This window comes from Urocampus carinirostris, chromosome 2, assembly GCF_059441175.1.
Source record: "Urocampus carinirostris isolate Australia breed hairy pipefish chromosome 2, RoL_Ucar_1.0, whole genome shotgun sequence".
Lineage (NCBI taxonomy): Eukaryota > Metazoa > Chordata > Actinopteri > Syngnathiformes > Syngnathidae > Urocampus > Urocampus carinirostris.
The window spans coordinates 61,855,745-61,865,756 of NC_142350.1; the positions used below are offsets into that span (position 1 = coordinate 61,855,745).

General features: G+C 42.6%; 1 pseudogene; it reads right to left on the minus strand.

Moving 5' to 3' along the window:
* Positions 1 to 7,179: 7,179 nt before the first annotated feature.
* On the minus strand, positions 7,180 to 7,331 carry LOC148372873 (U2 spliceosomal RNA; annotated as a pseudogene).
* Positions 7,332 to 10,012: the final 2,681 nt, after the last annotated feature.

Sequence of the window (10,012 nt, forward strand, 5' to 3'; positions counted from 1 at the left end):
AATAATATACGGTACCATAACCCTTTAACATTCCGATGGCCCGTATATATATATATATATATATATATATACATACATCATGCAAATATAAAAGTCAAAATAAACATAAAAATGGTTACAGTAATATTTGGGATATAAGGCGCACCGGATTATAAGTCACACCCAGTTCATTTTTATAGAAAATAATACAATTTAAATACATTAGCCGCGCCTGACTATAAGCCGCATGTGCGCACATTGAAACGTACAGTTCTGTATCTTACAACCGACTAAAAAAGCCGCCCAAAATGTTAATATTATGCGACAAAATATATCAGAAAAAAAAAGAAGTGTCACGTTTTGGACATGTATGATCATTAATTATCATGCCACACTTGGGATTATGGTTGCTCACTGTTGTTTCAAGCGTTGCTCACCGACTTTGTGTGAACGCTCAGACCCCTGGAAAATTACAGGGAACATTGCTGCTGCCTCATATGCAGACCAAAATCACACATCCTGTCCTTTAACTTTGAATCTGATTTGATTAAATTAGATCTTTGTCAGGTTAAACCATCGATACTTGGCTCGCCTGAATAACACCAGAGGGAAGGTTGCGAGGTTCAGTTGAGTGAACAAAGAAAAGCTTTAATGGGATTTTTCAAACTTGTAATAACTTGCATTGCTGTTTTAAAACGGAGTCTCCAGCTCATTTCTGCCTGGAAAGCTTTTGTCAAGTATTCTTTTCACTGTTGGGCTTGGTTTGAAAAGTGGTTCTAAATTCAAAGCTATTTATACCTTTCTTACTCCATTTCAAACATGGATGGATTGTCACATGCCAGGAACGGAGACAGGACCCAATTGCGTTTGTTTTACTCTGTTTTTATAGAGAAAAAGAGCAGTGCTTGCTTCCACGATCCGTGTCGAGCGAGGATAATCGAAGATAGTGGGAAAACAGGTCGATAGCCGGAGGAGCAAAAGCAGTAACGAGTCCAGAGAAGAGGTCGGCAACAGGAATAAGGCAGGAAAGAAAGCAAAACAGGTCGATGGCAGAGACGGAGGAGCAAACGGGTCCAGAAACAGGTTGGCAACAGGTATCAGGCAGGAAAACAGGGCAGGATCATGTCGGATAGTACAGAGCTTGCCTAGCTGAGAGCATAGGTCTGCAGACGGTCCGACGGCCTCCTCTTGGTAGACGGGGGTTTAAAAAGAGTTCAACAGCCAATCAGATTCTGTGGCTGTTGGAGCCAACGGGAATAAATACTTGATGTAACGAAGCCATTTTCCCGGGCATTCAAAGAAGTAGAAGACGGACAGGGGACAGAATGATTAGTTACGCCGGCTTTATAGTTTTTGGGTATCTTGTTTCAAACTGAATGGGATGCTTCTCTGATGAGTACCTTTTTCGGAATGTTAAAGGGTTATGGTACCGTATATTATTAAAACTCTTTCTGTGTACCGTCTTATTTTGTAAATATCTCATGTTTCAATGTGCGCACATGCGGCTTATAGTCAGGCGCGGCTAATGTATTTAAATTATATTATTTTCTATAAAAAATGAACTGGGTGTGACTTATAATCCGGTGCGCCTTATATCCCAAATATTACTGTAACCATTTTTATGTTTATTTTGACTTTTATATTTGCATGATGACAGTTGAGGCACCCACCTGTCTCCCCTGATTCAATAAACCCGCATTCAAACTGAAAAGAGCCCCATCTAGGGTTTTATGAGTGTGACGATGCTCTAGCCTTTTCCATTATCTCCAAAGAAGGAAAATCGTGATGAAATCCAAACAAATCAGTGCAGCGGCAGTCAGGGTCGTTCCGAGGCGTGTTTTTTGTCCCGTTTGGCCAGCGTGTCCGTCGTGTTTCTGGACCATGTGTCATGAATCGGAACGGGTCTGTCACGTAACGTAACTGGAAGCAGGAAGTAGTAACTCATTTGCGTAGACGTCCTCACACTTTAATTGAGAAAGAAAAGTTGTCCAAAACAAACGGACCAGACCAAAATACAAAACGGGTCAAACACAGGCAAAACTACAAACTAGGTATTTGAACAGAACTTGCAGGAATCTCTCAGAATGTTACACCGAAGTGCAACAAAGTCCAACAAGCACAACAAGTATAAACAGGTTTTATACAAGCATGAACAAGTTTTCAACAAGTGTAAACAACGATCTGGCAAAGGGCAGTGGAACCTCGGTTCTCGACCATAATCCGTTCCAGAACCCTGTTCGAGAACCGATTTGTTCGATCACCGAAATCATTTTCCCCATTAAAAATAATGTAAATCCTTTTAATCCGTTCCAACACCCTGAATGTTTACCATGAATGTTTAACGTAACATGAAGCTAACCCAGGCTAATCGCACGTTCGCGTTATCGTAATCTTCCGTACGAAAGATTACGCTAACATGAACGTGTAAAAATAAAAAAATCAGGTCGTTTACAAGTCATTTAGCACCACAAGTGGCTAGCGCTTTATCGGAGAGGGGGCTTCGTTCCAACACCCTGAATTTTGGGCTCAGTTCCAACATCCTGAATGTTTACCTCGAATCATAAAGCTAACCCAGGCTAATCGTACGTTCGTGTTATCGTAATCTTCCGTAAGAAAGATTACGCTAGCACGAAGGTGTAAAAAAAAAAAAAGATAAAGAAAAGAATTATGAATAGGATTTCTTACCTTTGTGGTGGTCAGCAGAAGGCGCATGCTGTATTCCCCCTAGCAAGATCAGAAACTCGCACAACTCTTTCATATTTAGCTATTATGTCTTTCTTAAAGGCAATAGTTGTACGAACAACTTTTCTTTTGTCACCTGTCCTGCTTGCACCGACCTTCTTCGGAGGCATAGTTAGGGGCTAAAACACTCCGTTCACCGATATTAAAAGCGAAAGCAAAAAGAGGCAAGAGCGCACGTGATAACAGTTGGTCACCAGGGGTGGGGGCGATCTACGCGATCTACACCCGTACGCCGCTCAGCATCGCACCCTAGCGTACGCACTCACGCATTACCGGCGTTCGAACTCCGAATTTTTGACCGAACAGCGAAGCAAGAATTTCTCGAAATTTTTCGTCGAACACCGATTTGTTCGAACTGAGAGGCGTTCGAAAACCGAGGTTCCACTGTACCCACAAACGTAATCAGTAGATGCGAGTCAGCTGGTGTCGAGGGGGCGGGGCCAGCTGGGTGCCATGGCAACCGTGCAGGACATGACACCACGTTTCAAATCTGACATCTTATGAAACAATTCGTCTCGAAAAAATTCCATTAACAAACCTAAAAATAACTCAACTTTTCCTACCCTTTATGTCTGACGTCATTGGGAAACACAAGGCTGCGCTTACGACTTGTTTGGACGGTTTCTGTTTTACTTGTTTGGTGTTTACATGATGAGAAGGCCCACACCTGATCTTCTGAGGGTCCTCCACACATACTTGACCTGGGTGATTTATGGAGGAATAATCCAAGCGTTCCTAAACAGCATTCGCTTGGCTGATGACAGCAGGTGACGGCCTGTTGCAAGGTCGCATTTGGAGTTAAAACAGGCCCAGAGAGAAAATTCCGAGGGTGGTCTCATCTCGAGCTGAAAACTGCTCACAGATGGCGCTGAGGAAGGTTTAGCTCCAAGATGGTGATTGACTATGACACGCACAAAGACATGTTCAAAGACGCTTTTGGGATCTTGGAAGATGTTTTTTTTTTTTTTGTCTTCGGGTTGGACGGGTGGTCCTGAATCTCCTCATTCAAACAGAATGTTCTTGGTGTGGTGTTGCTCCATGTAAGACTGTCAGTGAGGACATAAGCTCGTAAAAGCCATGTGTTGGAAGAGTGATGCGTGCTACACCCTTGGAAGAACGCGTGACATTTTGTGCCATATCCCAGGATTGTAGAAGCCGTCAAAAAACAGAATCTAGGGCAGGGGTAGGAAACCTATGGCTCGGGAGCCATATATGCAGTGTTCTGGTTTGCCTGCGTCCCTGCGTCCTAGACGCATCATTTTTGCTGGGGACGCATAGTCTCAAATGAACGTGTGTCCCCGGGACGCACATTTTTTGACACAAAATTGTCATTATTACCCGACTACATTTTTTTTAAAACAAAGATTTACCGCACTCCAAACTTTTCGTCTAGCAGATCTGGCAGATGTTGTTTTGGTCTCGCGGTTCGAGTTTTCGTCTGCACACCGATCTCGAGTTGTGTAGTGAAAAGTCCGTCTCCTTTTAGAGAACCGGCTTTTTCGGCTTTACTTATTAAAGAGAGCCGGTTCTCAAACGGCTCACTTGCTTTGATGCATTATATTATGAATTATGATGTTGTATAAAGAAGTTAAGAAAAAAAGGAAGTATAAAAGGAGAAAATTTAAAAAATACAGGTTTGTGGTGATCCCTTTAATCAGTATATTACCAACAATATCTCATCTCATCTCATTAGCCGTACCGCTTATCCTCATTAGGGTCGCGGGGGGGGGGGTTTTGGAGCCCATCCCAGCCATTTCCGGGCAGTGGGCAGGGGACACCCTGAACTGGTTGCCAGCCAATCGCAGGGCACACAGGGACAGACAACTCATTCGCTCATTCACACTTAGGGACAATTTGGACCGGCCAATTCACCTGAAATGCATGTTTTTGGAATGTGGGAGGAAACCGGAGTGCCCGGAGGAAACCCACGCAAGCACGGGGAGAACATACAAACTCCGCACAGGAAGTCTGGAGCTGGATTTGAACCCACAACAGGTTCCCATGACATTAACTGTGCCGCACAAGCGCTAACCACTGCGCCGCCGTGCTGCCCCTACCAACAATATTTTAATGCAAAAAATGAATTAATAATTTGAATAAGAAAATGTAGTTTTCTACTTAATTATATTTGCATGTATTTTTTCCTTCTACAGTGAACGCCCAAGCGACTTCATTTTTGAACTTTTTTTATAATAAACCTCATTCATGTCGAGCAACTCAGTGTCTCACAACAAAAAAAATTAACAATATATATATGATATAAGGAAACACATGTACAATATAACATGTTGAACTATATAAATAAACACGTTAAAGAAGTTAAGAAAAAAAGGAAGTATAAAAGGAGAAAATGAAAAAAAGACAGAATTGTGGTTATCCATTTAATCAGTATATTACCAACAATAATTTGATGCGGAAAATGAATTAATAATTTGATGATTAAAACTGAATGAATATATAGATTTTTATCATATATTTGTCACCGATTTACAATTTCGATAACGCTAAATTTTGAGGACCCACAGATCTCTGTTGGGACCCATAGATTTCTCTCGCTCAGTGAAATCTACACCGAAAGTGAATGTGACGATTTGCTTATCGTTTCCAGTAATTTGTGACATTTTTAGAAAAGAACTTTGCATGCACATCGTTTTGAAACGGTTATTAAGGACAAATTTAATGGCACAAATTTGCATCAATACTCTTAACTGAAGGTGGAAGACACATTTTAAATGGCATATTTACATTGATTTGGGACACAGGGCAGTTTTTTTTATTTTTTTTATTAAAATATATGGTGTGGCTTTCTCAATTTCTTTTTGAAACACTTTTTTGCTTTTATGGCTCTTTGGGTCAAAAAGGTTCCCAACCCCTGATCTGGGGGATACAAAATTCAATTAAAAAAATGAGTGTGTTGGAGATGTTTGGCTATGAGAGCAACCAAGTGCTAAACCAAAGGTCACCAACGTGGTCGCCCCTTAAGAACACCTGTAGACAGGTTCTAAAAATAGCCCTCCAGTGATGGATCATTGTGATTTTCTAGGAAATTTGATTTCTCACCTATATTAGTGTCATGATGACCAAGATGTGCTGTGCCCGCTCCTTTGGCGCCAACTGCCTCGGACTCTGATTGGCTCCCGATCAGTACTCGTACCCACTCCTGTCTGTCCCCTTTTGTCAGTCCGTCTGCGGACCACTGTGTATACAAGTCTAACCTTTTTCGACCCTGACTCCCACCTGATTTTTGCTCCCGTTTATCCCCCGGCTTCGACCTGTTTTTGATCCTGACCACATCTACTCTCCCGTCCCGGCTTTTGACCTCTTTTTGTCCCCCAACCACGTCTTCTCTCCTATTCCGGGTTATGACTCGATTCCGACCCCGACCACGTGTTTGCTCTCCTGTCCCAGCTACTGACCCGTTTTTTCCGTCCCCAACATTGCCATCGCTCGTCACGAAAGATCCACTTCCGCATTCGGAGCATAATCCGAGTATCCGAGCGACCTGCTTCCCGTGTCCAGCAATCACCTTTCTCTTTCTTCCGCTAAAACTTGTGAGAAACGCAACGCAAGTGGGTCCTGTCTCCGTTTTGGTCTTGACAATTAGCTTGTTAATAATAATTTTGAATCCTAAACATATTTCATACGCCTTATTTTTATTATCCGCTTGCTTGTTTATAAGTAATTACTGACATTTTCAATCTTAGAAGTAAACTAGCTCTCCGGAAATCATGTGCTATTTGTTCTTATCTTTTTTTTTATGTCTCTGTTTTAATATATTAAAGTTTGATTTTTTCTTCACTTGCACACAAAACCACTTTTACGATAAGCTTTATCAGGAGTTAGTGAAGCTCATCGCAAGCTAGCCTGACAATTGTGACATATGTAGCACAACGTTTTCACCTCCTGTTTACTGTTTGTTTTGTGTATAGTTGGCATAAATGGATTGGTTTAGTGTTCCAATTATACTGTATCTTTGTGGCTACTCCGCGGATCCATCAAGCACTCAACTGTCTTTCGTGTATAGGCTACTTCTTTTTTATGCTAGTTTGTACTGTCTGAAACTCATGACAAAAAGTTAGCGGACATAAAGCCATAAAGTTGCCGGCCCCATTTTTCACAACTTGAAATACAATAAGACGACTAATCGCAAAAAAAACCAAAGTATTAAGGATTGATAATCATGGCAACAATTTATAATGAACCTCATTCATGTCGAGCAACTCAGGATCTCTCAACAAAATGTTAATTATCAATATATATGATATAACGAAACACGTGTACAATATAACATGTTGGGGTTTGGGGTTTTTGAGGGTTATTGTTTTATCTTCGTTATTCATTATCCATTATCCGTTATCGGTCAGTTCACAATACGCTACAAAGCCTAGGAGCCGGGACACTTACTCTCAGCCAAAAGGCCAAGCTAAGGTCCTACCCCTAAAGCCTTGCTGCGATCATTGCGAATGCACCGTTCCCGGAGGTACTGCAATACCGGGCCGATGCGCAGAGTGGACAGAGCAAGCTCTTATTCCATCTCCGGATTGCAAAAATCAAAGATCTGATAAGAACAGATACTACACTTGATCTTAGCCAAAAGGCCGAGAAGCACTAGTGATTCAAAGCCTAGGAGTCAGGACTCTTACTCTCAGCCAAAGTCCGTCCTCATGGGCTATGATACTGCCACTGCAATGTGAGGTTTGAACAACCACCAACATTAAACTACATAAATAAACACGTTTGAAAATGGTGTAAGATTATTTTATATTTTGTAAAGGAAAATAAGGGCATGGAGCCCTGGAGGTTGACGGGTATGTCTAGGCACCCGTAACTCTTAATTTCAATTTTGTGAGATTTATATAGGCAAAATATCGCTAACTGAGAAATCGAAAGACTAATTCTGAGTGTTGGACTTTTGAACCTATTTGTATTCATGACTTCATTTCCAACTGAGCCCAAACTTTTTGGCGTCTGGCCTGTCATGGATGACATCCACACGGCGGACACGTGTAACCCTACCCGACCTTCAGGGTGGTCGGGTTATGAATACCACTGAAGGACGGGTCGTCGGTTAAACAAAGACCGGGCTAAAGGCCACCTCTGCGAAGGGTCGCTCAGCTCCTCAAAGAAACTCCTGTCCAATTACGGTCAGTCACATTGCAGACAGCAGGTGGGATGAGGTTCGGTTCTAACAAGCTTACAGGAAAAGACTGGAAGCGGCCATGCGCGAAGGACCATTCCACCGGCCAATATTCTGTCATCAGGTCTCAGTGAGAAGAAGTATTGAAATGAACTTTTTAGCACTGATGAGTTCACGGTTTCACGATTACTAGCCGTCCCCTGTCAGCGCGATAGGTACCGTAAATTCTGGACTATAGAGCGCACCTGATTATAAGCCGCACCCACCACATTTTAAGAGGAAAACTGCTTTTATACTTACACAAGCCGCACCTGTCTATAAGCCGCATGCGCCCACCTTAAAACAAAATTAAATCAGTACTTAAGGTTTGATGCAGACCTGCAGAGTCCGGGTCCCGTTGAAAGTAATCCAAGGGAAAAAAGTCTATACTTCCAAAGGTAAGGGTGGGAAAAATATATATCCACTATTGTCCGGTGCGTCCACAAACACGTCTCACCTTTACTCCACTTCCCGTCAGCCCCCGTTGTTTTCGCCCCTTCTTTTTGATTTGCCCGTGGAAAACATATCAAAATAAGTCCCTAAAATAAATACATTACAAAAAATACATATTATACATGGTTACACATATTTACAAAGAAAGAGGGTACACCGAGAGAGTTTTCAAAGCTTTAATAATAATAATATAACTTTCATCCCAAACCGTGACAGTGACAGGTAGCAACACGCTACTAGCAACACGCTCGCAAAAACAGTAAACGGGTCTGTTAAAAAAGTATACCGTACTTTTAAAAATCACGGTAAACCATCCTCATCTTCCTCCTTATTACTGTCGCCATCAAAGTTGTCTTCCTCAGTATCGGAAAGATAGGGTCATATAGATGTCGTCCCACACTCCCTTATTCCAAAACATAATCCAAAACACGCTAGCAACACGCTCGCAAAGTAAAGTTTGCGTGTAATAGCTCTGTTTCCTTCTTTATCAGATTGCTCTATTGCTTTTAGCTTGAAAGCTGCGTCATGTGCCTTTCTTTTTGCAATTTGCATGATGAGGGTAAGTTTACGCAAATTTAATTTGTGCACAAGCTAAGAAGTTGCAGTCTTCCTCGGCGCATATATTCCAGCGGTCTAAATCTTACCTTTTGTACTCGAGCGCTGCTCGCGGCCGTTAGAAAAATTACATAAATTGGCCGCATCACTGAATAAGCCGCAGGGTTCAACATTTGGGAAAAAAGTAGCGGCTTATAGTCCGGAATTTACAGAAATCCGATCAGCGGGTGTTGAATTTAAACGTTGGTTTACGTCATTGGCACTGGTGTGAATGAGGACGGAGCATACGATTAGTTGTCAGCGAAAATCAATTATAGGAATGAATTCTATTGTTGCCAGACATGTTTTTTCCACCAGAGCGAGGAATCCTTACATGACTATAACCCCTGCTTAGGGTCGCTCATACGCTATTTCGTCTGTCTTTAGTCACAATCATGTCAGGCACCAGGACGGAATCTCGGACCCAATTGCGTTTGTTTTAAAGGAATATTTATTGGATTGAGCTGACAGAGCTTGCTTTGGAAGCCGATGGTTTTCGGTCGCTAGTAGCGTTTGACGGAATGGCAGCTCTGTGACAGGTAAGCATAATCGATACGGCTTAATGGGCAGGTCGATGGCCAGGGCAGGAGAGCAGGTCGTAATCGTGGGGCAGAAATTGTCATGATTGCCCTATTTGGAACACCTGTGGCAGCTTGATTGGCGCCAACCGCCCGGACAAGCTGATTGGTGGCCACACCCTTCTTAAGCCCCTGTCTTCTGTTCAAACAGTGTCAGATCGTTTGCGAGCTGTTGTGTTTTCACTCAGTGAGCGTTTTTGTCCGACTCCGTCCCTGCTAAACTTGTTTTCTGCCTGATTCCCGTTTTCGACCCATTTCTGAACCTGACTACGCCTGTTCTGCCTGCCGCCTGCCTACGACAACTATTATGAACTCGACATCGTCTCTGATCTCCAGCCCTGGTCAAACGACGTGCCATTCCCACTTGCCTTCTTCCGACACGGAAGTGTCATCCCCGCCTTGCTCGTTCCCGCTCTCCGCCAAGCAATCAAGCAAGCCTAAAATCTCACTTTCTTTCAATAAAATCTGAGAAACGCATGCAATTGAGTCC